General features: G+C 48.7%; 1 long non-coding RNA gene across 1 annotated transcript in view; it reads right to left on the bottom strand.

Annotated features, from left to right (window-relative positions):
• Window positions 1-1,755: 1,755 nt before the first annotated feature.
• The window catches only part of LOC121134577, a 42,705-nt gene continuing 25,713 nt past the window's right edge, over window positions 1,756-18,747 (bottom strand). Inside the window, exon 3 of the long non-coding RNA XR_005871679.1 lies at window positions 1,756-1,838. This is a non-coding gene — a long non-coding RNA (uncharacterized LOC121134577). The remainder of the gene's footprint in view (window positions 1,839-18,747) is intronic.

The following is an 18,747-nucleotide window of genomic DNA, read 5'->3' as shown; positions in this document are numbered from 1 at the left end:
TAGGATGGGGGAAATGTCACTGTGAGGACAATCGCAACATTTGGGATTCTTTCATTAAAAAGAAAAAAAAAACAAAGAGGGAGGAAAGCCATCTGTGTCGACTGCCCATTCAGACTTGCCATCCCATTGATCCCGGGCAATAAGAATCCTGCCGCAGACGGCCTTCTGGCTAGCGTGGAAGTTGGCCCAACTAGTGGGGAGCGCGCAAGCCGAGTGCTGTCCATGGTGCTGACCTGCCTTGGCCGCCTTCATTTCTCAAGGATGGAAGCACATCCCAAATGTTCACCCATCCTCGGCCACCTGAGCTGGAGAGTATCTTTTTGGGGAACTCAGAAGCCTTTCATAATATGTATTTTAAAAATATCATGGGCACTGTACCTGAAAAAAACTTAAAAACCCCAAATTGTGTGCTTTAATACCAAGATTGCCTACTATTTCCTGGGACTCCTAGACTCCTGGTTAGGAATCTCAGACACAGCTGGATGTCACGTTGATACATGCCTGTAATCCTAAGACTTGGAAGGCTGGTGTCAGAGGACTGCAAGTTCTAGGTCGGCCTGGGCTCCAAAGCAAGACCTGTCTGCAAAATAAAATAATAAATAACCAGAAGTAACTCAACCTCAAAAAAAAAAAAGTAGGAATGAACCTCATGGAGAAGAATCTGTTTGTCAACATCTTGATTGTAATGGGTGGAGTGTGGGAGGAGAGGATGAAGGAGTCAAGTTCAGGGAGATATAGTTGTAATGGGAAGGGAGGGAGAAACCCAAGTTTGAGTCATCTCCACAACAGTCACTAGTTACGAGGTTTGGACAAGTTGATATCTTTCCAAAACTCTGTTGTTTTTCATTTGCAGAACTGGATGATACTATGTAGTCTGCAGAATTGCAAGAGGGATTAGTGTTAATGGGAGGAACGTCTGCAGGGGATGTGGTACCGCGCGCCCAGACCTCCCTTCAGAGCTAAAGGATTTGTTTCACCATCTATCAGGGGTGTCCCTGGCAAGAGGAGCCATCAGCTTGTCAGTGCCCAAGGGAGTTACCTCCACTAAGGAGCACAGATTCACTCACAGAAACAGCTCTTCTGGGGAAGCCCACATTCTGTTCCTGGTTGCCGAGGCAGTGTAACACGCCCCCCAACCCCCCAGTGATACTGCCAGTCCAGCTTCAAAAGCGTCTACAGGGCTGTCCGGGGGCTGAGGCTGCGTCACAGCCCTCTTTCTCGGTCGCATTTCCACCTTCTCTCTAAGAACACAGTCTAGTGAGTGTCCTGTACACTGGCCTCCATCCCCACAGTTGCCCTCTGGGAGGTTCTTCTGGCTATGAAGAAGCCCCATGGTGATTTCCCACTTGGCTTTGTTGTGGTTCGAGTGTAGAGTCTGGGCACTCGTGGCTCCCAGAGCAGGGCTTTGCTGTGTGAAGGTTATCCCTTCCGGGCCTTTCCCTGTTAGTATCCTGGCTTAGTGGCCCTAGAGACCAGGTGCACTTTTGTTAGCATTATCCTTTCAGTCTGCCCTCACCACCAGGCAATGGAGTGTTAGAAGATGGCTGGACAGATGTGCCTGGGTGACTTGGCAATGTGCTGTCTCATTCCTGATCTGCCCTGAAATGCCCCTTTTTGGGTCCCCTTGATTTGTAGCAGATGCACAGGTGACCACACAGTACCTGAAACTGGAAGACACTCCATCGTTAGGCAGAGATTGCCAAGTGTGCACTGCAGGAGGGCTCTGGGCTCTGGGGAAATGGCATTCAAGCTGTCTTGAGAGACTCTAAGAACAGGTGTATTCACTCATTAAGGCGGTCTTGCAACTGTATTTATGGATCCAGATTTCATGTTGTGCCCTGGGGAGACAATGATGACAAAGAGATGTGTTCCCTTCCCTAAGAAGATCATGCCTCAGGCTTCCCTTCCAGTCAGTCCCTCCCGAGGTTCAACTCCCCATGGTTGCCAGGGAGACCACTTCCTTCTGCCAGTCACAATTTCCTCATTTAGACTCAGTACGTGGCTCTTTCCCACTCCATACAGCTCTAACCTGACCTTTGAAGGCACACCCACCCACCAGGCCTTATACACCTCTCAGCTTCTCCTTGGTTTCAAATTACTTTTGATCCAGATCAGCTGTAAGATGAAGTAGAGAGGCCAAGGGATGGGTGAGGGAAAGGGAAATGGCCCAGTGGGTAGGAACACCCAAGTGAAGTGGGGGATGGGATGGGACTGAGTTTCTCTTTTGATTTGTTTTTAGTTTTCTAAGACAGGGTCTCTCTGTGTAACCCTGACTGTCCTGGAACTCAATCTATAGACCAGGCTGACCTCGAACTCACAGAGATCCACTGGCTTCTGCCTCCCAAATGCATCACCACTGCCCCTCTGAGGATCTGAACTTAAACCCTTAACATCCAAGTAAAATATTGACTGCAGCCATGTGGACCTATAACCCCAGCACTGAATGGCAGAGACAGAAATCCTTTGACCAGCTGGCCAGTCTAGCCAAAATGGCACGCTTCGGGTTCCGAGAGAGGCATTGTCTCGAAACCTAATGTGGAAGGCCAGAGAGATGGCTCATTGGGTAAACCACCAAGCCTAACAACCTGAGTTCGATCCTGGGACCCACATGGTAGAACGAGAGCACGAACTCCTTCAAATTGTCCTCTGACACCATGGGACATATGTACTCATACATACAGATACACACACACACACACATATATATATACATACATATATATATGTATATATATACATACATACACACACTTATTCAAGTAAATGGGAAAAATAAGGTGTAAAGAGATAGGAGAAGACATCTGACATCCTCCTTTGACATCCACATGTGCTAATGTGGGCATACACACCTACACATACAGGTACACGTATGCCACACACACATATGCCAAGGTCACAAGACAGCTATGTTCATCCACTTGTTTTCTTCCAAGGTCAGATGATGCTCATTCCTGACCTCTGTCTACCTTCATCCTAGGCTTGAGCTTATCACAAGGCAGAAGCCATTTCCTCTACAGAGGATTGTCTTGCTATGTTTAGTACCCATAACAAGCAGAAAGCCTACTTCCAACCACAATGACTGGAAAATAGGCACAAAGTGGGGAAATGACTTGGCCAAGGCCATGTTACTCCCCTGGGGTGGAATTTCTGCCCCTAAGCTGAAAATGAGGGCCCATAGTTCAGATCCCCAGCACCTACATAAATGCTGGTTGGGTAGGCAGTGTGCCTGTAATCCCCGCTTCCTGGAGGCAAAGGCAGGGGATTCCTGGAACAAGGTGGCTACCTGGACTAGCTGTAGAGGTGCACTCTGGGTTCAAGTGAGACACCTTGCCTCAATGTACAGAGCATCTGCACATGTGGGCACACCAACACACATGCAAATGTGAATATATACTGCAGATGCACTCACACACACACACACACATGTTAGTAAGTAAAGTGAGAAGAGACTGGTGGATGTAAACACACAGGTGGGAAGACCCAGAGGGGAACAGGGTGAGGGAGGCAAAGAAAATGAGGGCAGGGAGGGAGAGAAGGGGAGGAGGAGATGAGAGTAGGTGGGGGAGGGGGGAGAAGAAGAGACAGAGGAAAGAGAGGGGGAGAAGCAGAAGAGGGGGCTCTGGCCCCCTGAAGTCTTTTTTGCTTTCCTAACACAATTCTCTTTCATTTGACCTTAGAAGAGTCTATTTGTGTTGAGATTTTAAATTGAGAATTTTTCTCCCTTTTTTTCAAAAACATCCCCACGCAGTTAGGCCAGTTCTACATTAATTTCTATTCATGCCAGTGGCTTCAGTATTTATTCTCCTCCAAAATCACTGAGTTGGAAGGGACAGAGTGAAAGTCATTTGGCTTTGTGTTTATTTGCGTTCCGAGCCTGAGCCCAGGGGTGGGGTGGGGGCAGCACACCTTGCTGTAAGTAGGAGGGCGTGGTTGCCAGAGCACCCTATGAAGAGCCAGGTGCTGGAGGACAGGCCAGAGCCACAAGTCCCTGGGACTCAGCCAGTCAGCGTCCCAGATGGATTAAACTCAGTGCCAGTGTAGCCAAGAGGTCCAGCCAGAGGCCAAGGGGATCCAGTTGGCTTCACCATGTAAAGTCTTGCATAACTCAACAACAGTCCCTTCGTTCTTTGAGTCTCATTGATCCTCCTTTGCAAAATGAGATCAGTAAAAGTTCCAGTGCTGGCATGAGGGAGGATCAACGAGGTGACATTCCAGGCAGAGCATGGCATAGTGTCTGAGGGTTGGGTGAACAGAGCTCCTGCACGTGGGTAGGAACTCGAGAGCAGAAGAAACACAAAGCGGTGACTAAGGGCTCTGGAGTCAGTAGACCTATATTGGAACATATTCATTCTCTCTGGTCTGAGAGCCCAGCTGCCCTAATGTGTGCCTGGCTGTGCGAGCTTGGTCCAGCAGACTTACTTCTCTGACACAATGTTTATGAGCGGTCCAAGTGGAGATGATAACGGTGGCGTCTCCTATTGTCAGGGGAAGAGTGAAACAGAACACACACGCATGAGGCTCAGCATGATGCCTGGTATACAGTAAGAGCTCAGTGGATGTTAGATATTCACTCACAAAGCAGAGAGATGGAGAGTGTGGCCTTGCGTGCAGTTGGGAGGACAAGCACAAAGGCCAGGAAGCAAGAACAGGCAGAGTGTGACACAGGGACCGAAACTTCAGAGTGAGTGGTAGGAGCGGAGCCGCCACAAAGGGCAGAGAAGTGCCGCACAGACCTTGTGTGCTAGACTATGGAGGGATTTTACTGTTGTTTATTTTTATTTTTTATTTTGAGACAGGGTTTCTCTTTGTAACAGCTCTGGCTAGAACTCACTCTGTAGACCAGACTGGTCTCGAACTCAGAGATCCGCTTGCCTCTCTGCCTCCTGAGTGCTGGGATTAAAGGTGTGTGCCACCAGTGCCTGGCCAGATGGGAATTCTGACTTTTCTCTGAAAAGGGAAAAGCTCCTGGGGGGCGGGGGAGTTAAGTGAGAAGGAGCACGGTCCTGTGACGATGAATACTGTTAGCTTGACAGGGCCTGGAGTCACATAAGGAATTTCTGGTCACATCCCTGAGGGATTATCTAGAGGAGGTTAGCCTCTGGGCATGCCTGGGGGGTATCTAAATTAAATTAGTGGAGGTGGAGTCTTAGTCTCTTTTTCAGTTGCTATGATAACTTAAGGGAGAAAGGGCTTCTTCAGTTTAAAATTCCAGGTTATAGTTCGTCATTGTGGGGATGTAAAGATGGCAGAAAAGCTGAAGTATTTGGTCACATCCACACTCAAGAGCAGACACACACACACACACACACACACACACACAGAGAGAGAGAGAGAGAGAGAGAGAGAGAGAGAGAGAGAGAGAGAGAGAGAGATATGCATGCACGCTTGCTTTCCCGGTTCTTTAGAATTCCCTTCCTAGGGAATGGTGCGCCCTACAGTGGGCAAGTTTTCCCACTTCAGTTAACATAAGACAACCCTCATAGACATGCCCACAGGACAAGCTGACCTAGGCAGTTCCTCATGGAGTCTGTCTTCCCAGCTGATTTTAGGCTGCATTACTTTGACAGTTCAAACTAGCCACAGGTAGGAAGACCCTACGGGTGGCACCATTCTATAGTCTAGGATCCCCGACTGAATAAAAAGGAAAAAGCAAACTAAAATAGGTTTAGTTGCGTTTGACAGGTATCTTGTCATAGCAACAATACAAGTAGCCATTGTATTGTAACAAACTGAGCTCACAGAATTCCTGAGGAAGGTATGAATGATCAGGTGTTGCTAGACTGACAGACAGCAAGCCCAGGCCCCTGTGGGGAAGGACTTGCCTGGAGACTGTGATGCGACCTCCAGAGAAATAAGACAACCCTGGCTGCTTTCTTCTCTCGCCCCAGGCTGGAGTGAAGGCCAACAAAGCCAGAGTCCTGGTGCCATATGACCAGGCCCCGGGTGCTACAATCAGAGCAGCCAGGACAAACAGAACTAAACAAGCGTTGGACTGGCTGGCTAGTGTGCCGGACAACTGGAAGGCTCCCCTGGTCCCTCCTCCTCATCCTTGTCCTCCACAGACCCAGCTAGAAATGACTGCACACGGCTAAGAGCTGAGGCCAGCACCACCATGCAAGTCTCTCCCAGACCCTGCTGATCACACCTATACCATAGCACCATTAGTGAAGAAAGTCATATGGTGGCTGATGGAAGCAGAGGCAGACACCCACAGCTAAACACTGAACTGAACTCCTGGAACCCAGTTGCAGAGAGGGAGGAATGATGAGCAAAGGCATCAAGGTCAGGTGGGTAAAAACCACAGAAACAGCTGACCTGAACAAAGGGGAGCTCATGGACCCCAGACTGATGGCTGAGAGGCCAGCATGGGGCTGATCCAGACCTCCTAAATTTGGGTGTCAGTGAGGAGGCCTCAGCAATCTTTGGGGTCTCGGGTACTAGATCAGTATTTATCCCTGGCATCCAAATGGACTTTTAAGCCCATTCCACATGGAGGGATGCTCTCTCAGCCTGGACATAAGGGGGAGGGCCTAGGCCCTGCCCTGCATAATATGACAGACTTTGGATTCCCCCATGAAGGGCCTCACCCTCTCTGGAGAGTGGAGTGGGGATTGGGTGGGGTGGTGGGGGGCCTGTTGGGGGACAGGGGTGGAGGGGTGGAAGAGGGAGCTGGGATTGACATGTGAAGCAAGCTTGTTTCTAATTTAAATAAATAAAATGGGAAAAAACAATAAAAAAAGAAAGTCACATGGTCAGACAATGCCAATCCCAGTCAGGGTGGGTGGGATCTCAGGAATAACAAGACCTTGAACTAGAGGGAGGACATGGTACAGTTCAGTCTGCCTCAGATGTGGTGGAGCTGCCTGGGGCTCCTGGTCCTCTTTGAGATGCCCACTTGTTCCCTCAGCTAGGGTCCCATGAATCCATGGAGGCATGGGTGAAGGCAACCACATGGGAACCACATCACACATAGTGAAAGCACCTGCCCTGCTCACACTCTCATAGCCCCTGTCTCCACAACCTCAGCCTCTGCTCCACCACCTCAATACAGCAAGCTCACCTCAGGTCCTTTATGTATGCTGGCCCTCTCTCTTCACCACCTGTCTCTAAGGAGATACTCTTCCTGACAACTCCATCTGAGTCTCCCATAATTCTCTCTCTCTGAAGCTTGTTCATTTCCTTTATAGCTCCTATCGTTGTTTGAAACTGAGTTAATTGGTTTGATTCATGACTATCTCTTTCTCTCTCAAGACTTTAAGTCTGGCAAGGGAGTTTAGGCCTAAAACGTTGAATGAAGCCTTCCAGGTAGAAGATATACTGTAAATATTTATATGACGGAAAGAAAGGAGAGGAGTGAGGGAAAAGGAAGGTAGAGGAGGTGTGAGGAAAGAAGGAAGAAAAGATGAATGTGAGGATTGAGGAGAGGGTGGAAAAGAGAGACCCTGTCATAAGGGTCTGCTCATTCACAGATCCAGAGGGGAAGTCTCTTGCCTGAAAGCCTATAGCCACACCACTAGGAAGCCATGATATAAGACCAGATCTAGAGCCTGGCTTAATGGCAACACCTAGCATTCCAGCAGCCAGGGAACTGAGGCAGAAGAAATAGAAGTTTGAGGTTTGAGGTCAATCTGGGCTACGTATGAAGACACTGTTTCCAAACAAACAACACAAACTTACCAGATGTCCCTCTACTCCCTGCCCAGACTGCTAAGTGCCCAAAACTATCCTACACACATTCCATGCACTTACACTGCAGAACATGACTGGGACTTTGGAGATCTCAAGGCTTCTGCGCGTGCTCAGAGGTGACCCAAGCAGCAGGTGGCATCTTTGCATGTTCAGGTGTGTGGGTGTGCCTCTCCTCTGAGTCACGTGCCTGACTGATTTTTCAGATAAAAAGCATAGTTCTCTGTGTCTTTGTGTCACTTCCCTCCATCCACTCCACGTGAAGTTGGCAAGCTTCATGCCAGCAGCTCCATTCCACTCATCTTTGCTGCTGTCTACTCTTTCCCTCCCTCCCTCTCTCCCTCCCTCCCTCCCTCCCTCCCTCGCTTCCTGGTAGATTCCTGTTTCATTCAATGTATTCGATATATTATTCACTACCACTTTGAAGTTCACATTGCCCCAGGTCTGAGTCTCCTTAAAACCAGATCGTGCATTCCTTTTACAGAACACAAGATATGGGCAGGTGAGATGTCTCAGCAAGTAAAGGCACTTGCTGTGCAAGCCTGATGGCCTGAGTTCAATTCTAGAAACCCATGTAAAAGTGGATGGAGAGCTGGGCATTGGTGGTGCACACCTTTAATCCCAGTACTTGGGAGGCAGAGGCAGGCAGATCTCTGTGAGTTCGAGACCAGCCTGGTCTACCAAGTGAGTTCCAGGACAGGCTCCAAAACAATACAGAGAAACCCTGCCTAGAAAAAAAAAGTGGATGGAAAGATCCATGCTACAAAGTTATCTTTTGATTTTCACATGTGTGGCATGGTGTGTATTTCCCCCCATACACACACACGTGCACACGCACACGCGCACATGCACACGTGCGTGCGTGCGCGCGCACACACACACATGCAATTTTTTAAAATCAGCACCAGGATTTGAGCACTTAGGGTGAGGATTATTAGTGGGTATCATTATTTTCAGCCTTCTAAGTAGACAGTAAATGTATGTTTAAATACAAGCACACAACACACCTAGAGCACACTTCCCCGACACCCATTGGCTCATAGACACCCTCTATTCCAATCAAGCTTACTTCTAGCTTGCTTGGCAAAGCAGCTCCTATGGCCCCAAACATGTGCCAACCTGCTCGGCTCCTTTCCGCACTAACAACCCTCAGCTATTGCCTCCTGGGCCCTGGGCTGCTCTCTCTCCAGCCAGGCTGTTATAGTTTTGCTTCCTTGGTGTTTGCCATCACTAATGCAGAGAAGGGGAGAGACAAAGGGAGGAGGAAGAGGAAGAGGAGAAAAACAGCTTACTCCAGCCCCAGTCCCTCATTAGCCCTACACAACAGCCTTGGTCAAAATCATCATACTGCTGAGCCCAAGTCCCCATAGCCCTTCACCGCTCCACAGGGCTGCCAGCCTCCTCATCACACTTAAATGCACCCCCACGCATCTGCTGCAAGACTTCCCAAGATGGGTTGCCAGAGAGGATCTGGGATGCTCTGTTAAATTTGAGTGTCGGTAAACAACACACTGATTTTATTGTGAGTGTGTCCTGAGGGATGTCAAGGATGTACTTAAACACACACAGACACACACACACACACACACACATACAGAGAGAGAGAGAGAGAGAGAGAGAGAGAGAGAGAGTAAAATTTTTGTTAGTCTTTATCTGAAATCCAAATTTAACCTACCAATTTGCATGGGAAATTTAGCACTCTTATTTCCACAGCGTCCATCTCAGCAGAGCTCTTGCATCTGGGCCCTGCAACTCTGATCTGCTACCTCTCTACCTTGATGTCTTTGAATTTTCCTCCTTCATGATGCTGCCACAGCTGCACTTGCCTCCCTAAAAGGCAGTTCCCATCTCTCCATCAGTGCCTGGTGTCATGACTCGAGGAGCACGCTTCTTTCAGCAGGAGCCTCTGGTTACCCAATTCATTTTTTTCTCCCATGGGTCTCTGACCCCCTTCCCTGCTTTATTTTTCTCCTTGGACCTTGGTATCTTCTAATATATGATTTACAGGTGTTTTTTAACTTAGGTTGAGGCTGCCACTCACATAGCCCACAAAAATAAAAACATCCTATGCTTGAAGTGCATTTGCACTCAGCCTGCAGAGCTCCCCACATTAACTATACACCTTCAGTGACCTCCGGCTAGTCGGACTGAAATTCAGTAAGCTGGTTAAAGATAAAATTGGGTGTCTGGCAAGATGACTGGGTGGATAAGTTGTTTGTCTTGCTAGCATGAGGACCAGAGTTCAGATCTCCAGAACTCACGAAAAAGCTGAGTATCACATTCACCTGTAATCCCAGGACTTGATAGGCAGAGTGAGGGGACCCCTGGAGTAAACTGGCTGGCTATACAGTCAATCTCTGCTCTGAGAGACCCTGCCTCCAAAAAAAAGTGTAGAACAACAGAATAAGTCACAGGAAATCCTCATTTGTCCAGTACAAACATGTCCCTGATCACAGACACACTGTAATGACTCCATGGATTAACAGATTTTAAACTCTGTGGCATGGGGTCAGCTGAGAGAACTGCTTTGGGTGTTGCCTCCTAGTGGCAACTGCTGAAATTACAGGCACAGTGCTGGCATGTATGAACCAGTTATATAGACCAAGTCCAGCAAGTTCTTTTTAAGATGAAGGCAAACATACCCAGGACTCCTGAGCCAGCTTCTAAAGAACCCAGTAGTTACCACATGACTTGGAGAGCCAAACCCCAGAATTTCTTGCTTCATGCCCCTACTTTCTCCAGCATTTGCTGGCTGCTGGTTTTGAATTCTGTCTTGCTGTCTGCCTAGACCTTCATTATCCTCTGCTTGCCACAGAGGGGTAAGTTAAAGTGTCATGAACGATGTCATTTACAGCCTCCTGTTGCTAAGCAACAGACCCAGGTGAGTCCCTGAACTTCTTTCTTAGCAACTGAAGTGTATCTGGTAGAGTGACGGGAGCCCTGCCTGAGCTATGTTACTGCCTGGGACAAGCAGGAGGCCTGATGGCCCTGTTTCTCTCGAGGCTGACCCAGGACTCTGGGCCCCATTGTCCTTAGCTCCCTTAATTAAACAGCACTGCTCAGGGCCTCCTTGGTGTCTGCCCCAGGATGTGCCTTCATGAGGGGTAAAAGTGATCTGCTCTGCCTTCTAAAGGCCCTAGGCCTCAGCAAGAGAAAGATTCCAAAATAGGACATCGGGACTGGGGTGGGGCATCAGTTTCAGAAGTCAGGCTCTCACTGCCTCCTGGGGAAAACCCCTGGGGAAGGCTATGGTTTGCACTGAGCCTAACATGGACCCGAGCTGGCCTGAGGCAGTCTGTGTGTTGGGAGAGGGAAGGTGGGGCTGACTTTCGAGGTGAAGATTCAGGCTGTACAACAGTCCAGAAGCCAAGAAAGCCTGGCTCCTCTGCTTGAACAGTCGCTGCCTCACTCTCAGAAGAGGGGAAGGGTCTGGACTAAGCTCTCCACCCCTCCCCCACGGCCTTCAGGGGGACACAGGGCTGGGGACTAGGAATGTGAGTTCCTGGATTTGGGTGTTTCAGGGTCAAGCTTTCATTTCAATAGTTTTGCATTTCAGTAGTATTCAAATACCAAACAAAGCAAAGTTTGGCTTTTTGAGCCACAATCTCACATATGTAGCCTGGGACTCAGTACAAGGGTAAGGATGACCTTGAACTCCTGTACTTAGTGTCTCTAGCTCCTAAGAGTTAGGCTTATGATATTGTTCTAACTTACCAAGCTATGAAGAAGTTGCTTTTAAAGATTTAAAAAATGTGTGTGTGTGTGTGTGTGTGTGTGTGTGTGTGTGTGTGTGTGTGTGTGTGTGTGCCACATATGGTATCTCAGAGGCCAGGAGAGGGTCTCTGGTCCTCTGGAACTGCAATTACAGGCAGTTGTGAGCTGCATGGCATAGGACTGAGAGCCAAACTTGGGTCTCTTACTGCTGAGTCATCTCTCCAGCTTCCAAAGCAAGTTGTATTAAAAACAACATATATATATATATGAGAGTGTGTCTGCTCACACACACTTGTTAAGACATCATGGACTTAGGATCCACACCAACAGAGAAGCTAGGAAACAAGGATGACCCTAAGGGAGACATACATGATCCCCCGGAGAAAGGCCAAGATCTCCTGAGGAAATTGGGAGCATGGGGGGAGGGGAAAGGGAACTTGGAGAAAGAGAAGGGGAGAAGAGGACATGAGGAAGCAGGAAATTTGAGTGGGGTGGGGGTGGGGAATAGAGGAAAGCAAGATAAGAGCTACTGCAATAGAGGGGGCCATTATACATTTAAAGAGAAATCTGGCACTAGGGAAATGTCCGAGATCTACAAGGATGACACCAACTAACAATCTAAGCAATAGTGGAGAAGCTACCTTAAATGCCCTTCCCCGATAATGAGATTGATGACTGCCTTATATGCCATCCTAGAGCCTTCATCCAGTAGCTCATGGAAGCAGAAGATACCCACAGCTAAACACTGAACTGAACTCCTGGAATCCAGTTGCAGAGAGGGAGGAGTGATGAGCAAAGGGGTCAAGACCAGACTGGTGAAACCCACAGAAACAGATGATCTGAACAAGGTGGGGGGGGGGGGGGAGCTCATGGATCCCAGACTGATAGCTGGGAAACCAGCATAAGACTGTTCCAGACCCCCTGAATGTGGGTGTCAGTGAGGAGGCCTGGGAAATCAATCGGGCCTCTGGTAGTGAATCAGTATTTATCCCTTGTATATGAGTGGACTTTGGGAGCCCATTCCACATAGAGGGATATTCTCTCAGCCTAGACACACGGGGGGGGGGGGCGGAGGGGGAGGGCCTAGGCCCTGCTCCAAATGATGTGACAGATTTTGAAGATCCCCCCATGGAAGGCCTAACTCTCCCTGGGGAGCAGAAAAGGAATGGGATAGGGGGTTAGTAGGGGACAGGGGAGGAGGGGAGGGAGAGGGAACTGGGATTGACATGTAAAACAAGCTTGTTTCTAATTTAAATAAAAAAATAGAAAAAGAAATCATGGACTTGATAATACAGCTGAAACCTACAGAGAAGCCTGGTAAAGCCCAGACCACAGTCAATCAATCAGTTCAGAAGGCTCTCTGCTCTGGCGCCACACAGGGACCACACCATCCTCAGTGCCTGTCACTTGTCTGCAGGCCCCGTGCACTCTGGCAAGGTGGGTCACAGAGGCCCAGAGTCACTTGGCCAATATGTGGCTCTGAGAGTAGGGCTTGAAGCCCGTGCTTCCTTCCCAGGCCCGTCACTCTGTCACTCATAGGTATCCCCAGCCCTCAACTGTGTAAACTGAGTCTTCTCTGGCAGCATCCAGGAGAGCGACTGTGAGACGGCAGGTCTGCAGTGTCCTCTCTAGGTCTTTGTTTTACCATCCCGACAATGGGCAGGTGCCCGGTGAGATGGGGTATGTGTCAGGGTCTCCTCTTGCTCTGTCTCCTTACAGTATGAGCTCTGGGAACACAAGTTCTAAGAAGCTGGAGGTGGAGACAGGAACAGCTTCTGTGGATTCCTTGCTTAGACAGTTGTTGCAAGGGGCCCAGCAGTCCAGAAGGGGTGTGGCCAAGACGGTCTCCCAGAAGATCTGACTAGGGGTCGGGGTCTGACTAGGGAGGTCTTTTGAGGGTGCCTTCTCTTCTATGCTAGATAAGGCATCTGTATGACAGGACAACCCACCTGCTAGTTCCTGGGACCCTAGGTTTCTAAAATGTGGGACTGTATGACTTCAAAAATGGGTTGGTGTCCGGCATGCTGAGAGCAGTGACTCTTGTGGCCTCCCTTCATGCCTGTACAGAGAGCTTGACATGTTTCAGGTGAAAACAGCTAACTTGTCAGGGTCACATGACCTGTCAGGGTCACAGCTGCCCCATGGAAGAGCTAACCATGGTTGGGAAGTGACTTTAACGTCCCTCTCCCTGAACTCTCTATATTAGAAGTGCCATTGTTCTCTTTCCCACAGAGGTCAAAAGTGTGACCTATACTGCCAACCCCACCCCTAACTTACTGGATAACCTTGAACCAATCATGGCTTCTCTGAGACTCAGTTTTTCCTAACTAGAAAATGGGGATCACAGCTGAAGCTATTGCGTTTCTAAATCCAGCCATGCCTGAAGTCTGCTTGGGCTGCAGAGTGATAGAACCAATAAATACCTCTTCTAGTCCATCATCTATCCCTGTACTCTTAGCATTTGGGAGGCTGAGGCCGAAGGACCATAAGTTGAGGTTAGCCTGGCCCACACAGTAAGACCTTGTCTTGCTAAGGAGCTGGAGTGATAGCTCAGTTGGTAAAATGCTTGTTATCCAAGCATAAAGATGTGAATTTGTGTCCTAGAACACAGGTAAAAAGGCTAGTGTGATAGTGGATGCTGCTTATATCTCAGCACTGGTGAGGCAGAGACAAGCAAAGGTCTCTGGGGCTCACTGGTCAGCCTGCCTAACGTAATCCATGAGCTACAGCCAGTGAGAAACCTTGTCTCAAAAACAAAGCAAGCACACAAAGAAAAAGATGGATGACATCTGAGGAAAGATAGGTCTCCACACATGTACACAAATCCCTACAAATTATTCAAGCCAACCAAAGTATTCAAAAAAAAAAAAAAGCAAACAATACATCCCCCTCTTGCTTAAGACAGTTGAGCTGGGCTCTGGGGCTACAATACAGTGTTGGATGATTTGTGGCAGTTTCTGCGTCTTTCCATTCGGGACCCAGGGACATGTGCGTCAGGTGATTAATTAATTCATCCGTTCTGCAAACATTTACTAGCGTGCACCATGTAATAGGTACTGCGTAGCACAACGATACCATGATCAACAAGATACGGTGATGGCCTCGAAGGACTTGCAGCCCAGCCATGGAAGCAGATTGGAAAACATGCCAGTGTAGAGAAGGGGAAGAGAGCCTGGAGAAAGATTGCCAGACCCCGGGGCAGATGGAGCAGAAAAAGGGCTGGCCAAGACATAAGTGCTCACCCTGGGAAAGGAAACCATGAGTGGAGGGTCCAGGGCAGTGAACGCAGGAAGCAGGAGGGGGTGACTGGTTGGTCACAGTGACTCAAGGGGTGCACCTGCTCTGTGTTGAGTCCTGGGTGGACCTGCAGTTTCCAAGAGGAGGAAGGTGTGGTCCCATCCAAGGTTCCTTGAAGTGGGGCACAAGAAAAGTCTGTCTGCTGTGACACTAGGGGATGGTCAAGTCTGAGTGTGAGAAGGCAAACTTCCTTATAAAAATCTGTGTAAGCTGGGTCTTTTGAATGTAGTGGGTGAGCAGGAATGGAGGTGTTCTTCAAGGTGTTCCACACTTCCAGGCAGGGTGCTGGGAGGATTATAAAGTACCAGGAGCAGGAACAGCCAGTGTTGTCTTCCAGGCAGAGCGGAATCTCTGAGGTCAACAGTGGGTCTTTCTCAAGTCAGACCCCAAGACAGCTTTATCTAGGTCTAACAGGCATGCCTGACTCCTGTGACCAATGATATCTATTCCTGTGGCCCAACACAAAATTGTATTATTTAAAATGAAATTTTTTTTTGCATTTTCCTTTGTAACTGGACTATACAGTTCTCAAGCATGAACTTTGTAGATGACATTATGTCACCATGTCATCTCCTGGGTCTCAAGGAGGTGATCCCAGAATGACAAAGGTATGGGGACATTAGACAAGTGAGAAAAGGAAGGGTGGATACTGCCATGGACCCTAGAGCTCATGCCTGGGGCCGGAGAGAGTGCCACAGGCTCAGCACTTGCCTTAGAGGGCCATGGGGCTGGACTCAGGGCCTCCACCTGCTGAAGGCTGTCACCGAGAAGACTGCTTCCTACCTGCTCAGATGGACAGATGTCCTTGGGACACATCCAGGATCTGTGTACTAATAACCCTTGGGATCCTGAGCGGAAAGTGGGGCAGAGGCCTGGGAGCATCCTCCACTGCCTGGCAGCATGTGGACCTGCCTCCCTGTTCTTTGTTTTCCTCACCTGCAAAATGGAGCTGATGATGACGCTTTCTGCCAAGGACTCATCAGGATACGGGATGCTTGGCAGCAGGTTTGGAAAGTAGCTTTGCAACTAGCTGCTGACATGACTTTATTTTTTCATGTGTGTGTGTGTGTGAGAGAGAGAGAGAGAGAGAGAGAGAGAGAGACAGAGAGAGAGACAGAGAGAGACAGAGAGACAGAGAGAGACAGAGAGAGAGAGGACAAGGCTAAACTTGGCATAAGCAGAGCGGCAGGGGTTCATAGTGCGTGCTGAAGGAGGGCTGAAGCTAACGTCTGAGGCTCTGAAGTACAGACCTGGCTGTTCAGTCCTGGAAATCCCACTTAGTTGGACTTGGCCCTTTATGGGCTCACTTATGTTTCAAAGTCTGATGCTATAGGGAAGACAGCAAAAATAGCCTGTTCTTACCCAGTGACAGCAGGGGACATTGGAATAGGCCAGGGGTGTGCTGGGTTGGGTCATCAGGCAAAAAAAAAAAAAAAAAGACTTATGTGGGTGGTTTATAGAGAAACTGATTCCAGGCAGGCAAGAGACAGGAGGGGTGGGGCACCACCAGGAGTGGAGGAAGCCAAGCCCAGGTACATGCACCGGTCCTTACTGGCTGTATAACAGCCACCAGACTTAGGGCCTGAAATAAGCATCAGTATCTTCCAGGTTCTATCAATCATGGATTCAGGTGATCTCACAGGGTGGTCTTGGACTAGGTCAGGTGACCTCACAAAGTACTCTTGGCCTAGGGTCCCACTATGGGTCACAGTGACAGTCATGGGAAGGTCCACTCTGGGATAGACATACCTCAAACCCCCTCTTGTGGCTGTGGACAGATCACAGTTCCTCCCAGGTGTTAACCAGAGCTACCAGATCCCCAGAGCTACTCCACAGGCCTGCCCATCACTAAGCAGCTGACCTCCCCTAGAATGAGAATGCTGGAAGGGATAAAGAGCAAGAAACAGTCCCCTTAAGATGGAAGCCATGGGCCTGGCTTGGAAATAACGTCATAGCATAGCCTACACCCAGAGGGTGTGACCCATGGGGTGTGACCACCTGGAAGCCATTGTACAAGGGCCATCTTAGAGGCTGCCCACCTTAGTGAGATTTTAAATGAAGTCTGAATGTCACCAGACCCTGAGAGAGGCTCTGGACTGAACTGGCCCTTTAAATTTATCCAGCATCAGAGCCAAGGGAACTGGGCTGGCACACTTCTCCTGCCTGTCACTGCGTTCCCAAGATGGGTTCATCGCCAGTACTTCAAACTTGTGGAGTGTGCAGGATAACTCCAGGAGGAGCCGGGCCTCTGAAGACAGTCACCAATGTCAACACTTAGATGTGAAGCCCAGCAAAGGTGGGGAAACACAAAAACAGCAGAAGACCCAAGAGGACTGATGGCGTCTCCAAAAACAAAGAGATTTAGGAAGAGTTACTGGCATCAAGAGTAAGTGTGGGCTGGGGTAGGGTGAGTTGAGTTAGAAAAGAGCCTGTCGTGCTATGAGGACTTGAGTTGGAGTGCCCAGCATCTACACAAAACCCAGTCATGGCAGGACATCTGTAACCCCAATGCTGTGATGGGGAGTGAAGAGGAGGAGCTAGACAGATGTCCAGAGCCCAAAGGCCACCCAGCCTGTCGGAATCAATCAGCTCCCAGTTCAGTGAGAAAATCTGTCTCCAAAAGTAAGGTAGCATTATCAAGGAAGACAGGCACCCACTGTTGACCTTTGGCCTCCACGTGCACATCACATACATGAACACCTGCACATGTGTACATACACACACATACAGAGAGGGAAGGACCCTGTAGGCATCTTTCACACTTTTCTAGTTTGCTATCTATCCCTGTGATAGAATTCTTGATGAAAAGCAAGGTGGGGGTAAAGGGCTCATTTGACTTACAGGGTACAGCCCATCATCAGAGGAGACAAAGGCAGGAACCCAAGGAAGGAACCTGGAGGCAGGAACTGAAACAAGGGCCATGGAGGATGCTGCTTCCTGGTTGATTCCACAAGACTTACTCCTCTGCCTTTCTACAAAACCCAGGACCCCCTGACCAGAAGCGGCCCCACCCACAATGGGCTAGGCTCTCCTATGTCAATCATTAATCAAGGAATTCCTTTTCAGAGTTGCTCACAGACCAGTCTGATGGAGGGAATTCCTCAGTTGAAGTTCCCTCTTCCCAGGTTACTCTAGTTTGTGTCAAGTGAACAACAACAAAAAAAACAACAACAACAAAAAAAAACAAAACAAAACAGCACACATCTCAGATTTCTCCAACAGGTAGATACAAGAAAGCAGCTGCCAAAATGTCCAGTTAAGAGAGTTGATGGGAAGAGCCTTCTCCAAGTCATTCTGGAAAGAATTAGGGGTTGTGGGAGAGGCTGGAGAAATGGCATACCAGTTACGAGCACTTCCTCTTTCAGGGAACCACGTGGCCCGCATCCACCTGTAACTGCAACTCCAGGGGATCTGATGCCTCCTTCTGGCCTCCAAGGGTGTGTGTGTGTGTGTGTGTGTGTGTGTGTGTGTGTGTGTGTGTGTGTGTGAGATACCACAAGCAATTTTTAAAAAGAGAAAAGGGCATGGAGATAATGGCTCAGTGGTTAAGAGTACTGGCTGTTCTTGCAGAGGGTATGGGTTCAATTCCCATCATCTACAAGCACAACTATAATTCCAGTCTCATACCCTCTTCTGGTATCTTAGAGCACTTCATGAATGTGGTGCACAAACACACAAGTAGGCAAAACACTCATACACATATAAAAATAAATAAATCCTTAAGCAATTTTAAAAAAGAATTAAGGTGCAAAATCTCGGCTGTATTTGTATGTATCTGCTTGCAATGCTGTGAATTGTCAGGCCAGAATAAGCAATTAATTATTATTGGTGAAAGGGGGACTGGGAGCCTGGGGGAAGTCGGGAAGGCAACTCAATCCCACACCTCAGTAGTAACTATTAGTGTGTGTATCTGTGGGTATGAGTGTGTGTATGTGTATGTGAATGTGTGTGTGAGTCTGTGTGAGTCTCTGTGTGTGTGTGTTACTTCTGTAATTGTCTTAGGCTAGTTTTCAAGCAGAAGAGAGTGAATCTGGGAATCCAGTCCCTGGA

This window comes from Mesocricetus auratus, unplaced genomic scaffold (assembly GCF_017639785.1).
Source record: "Mesocricetus auratus isolate SY011 unplaced genomic scaffold, BCM_Maur_2.0 Super-Scaffold_100028, whole genome shotgun sequence".
In the NCBI taxonomy this organism is placed as follows: domain Eukaryota; kingdom Metazoa; phylum Chordata; class Mammalia; order Rodentia; family Cricetidae; genus Mesocricetus; species Mesocricetus auratus.
The sequence above is the reverse complement of the archived record's forward strand: the minus strand, read 5'-3'. Positions and strand labels throughout refer to the sequence as shown.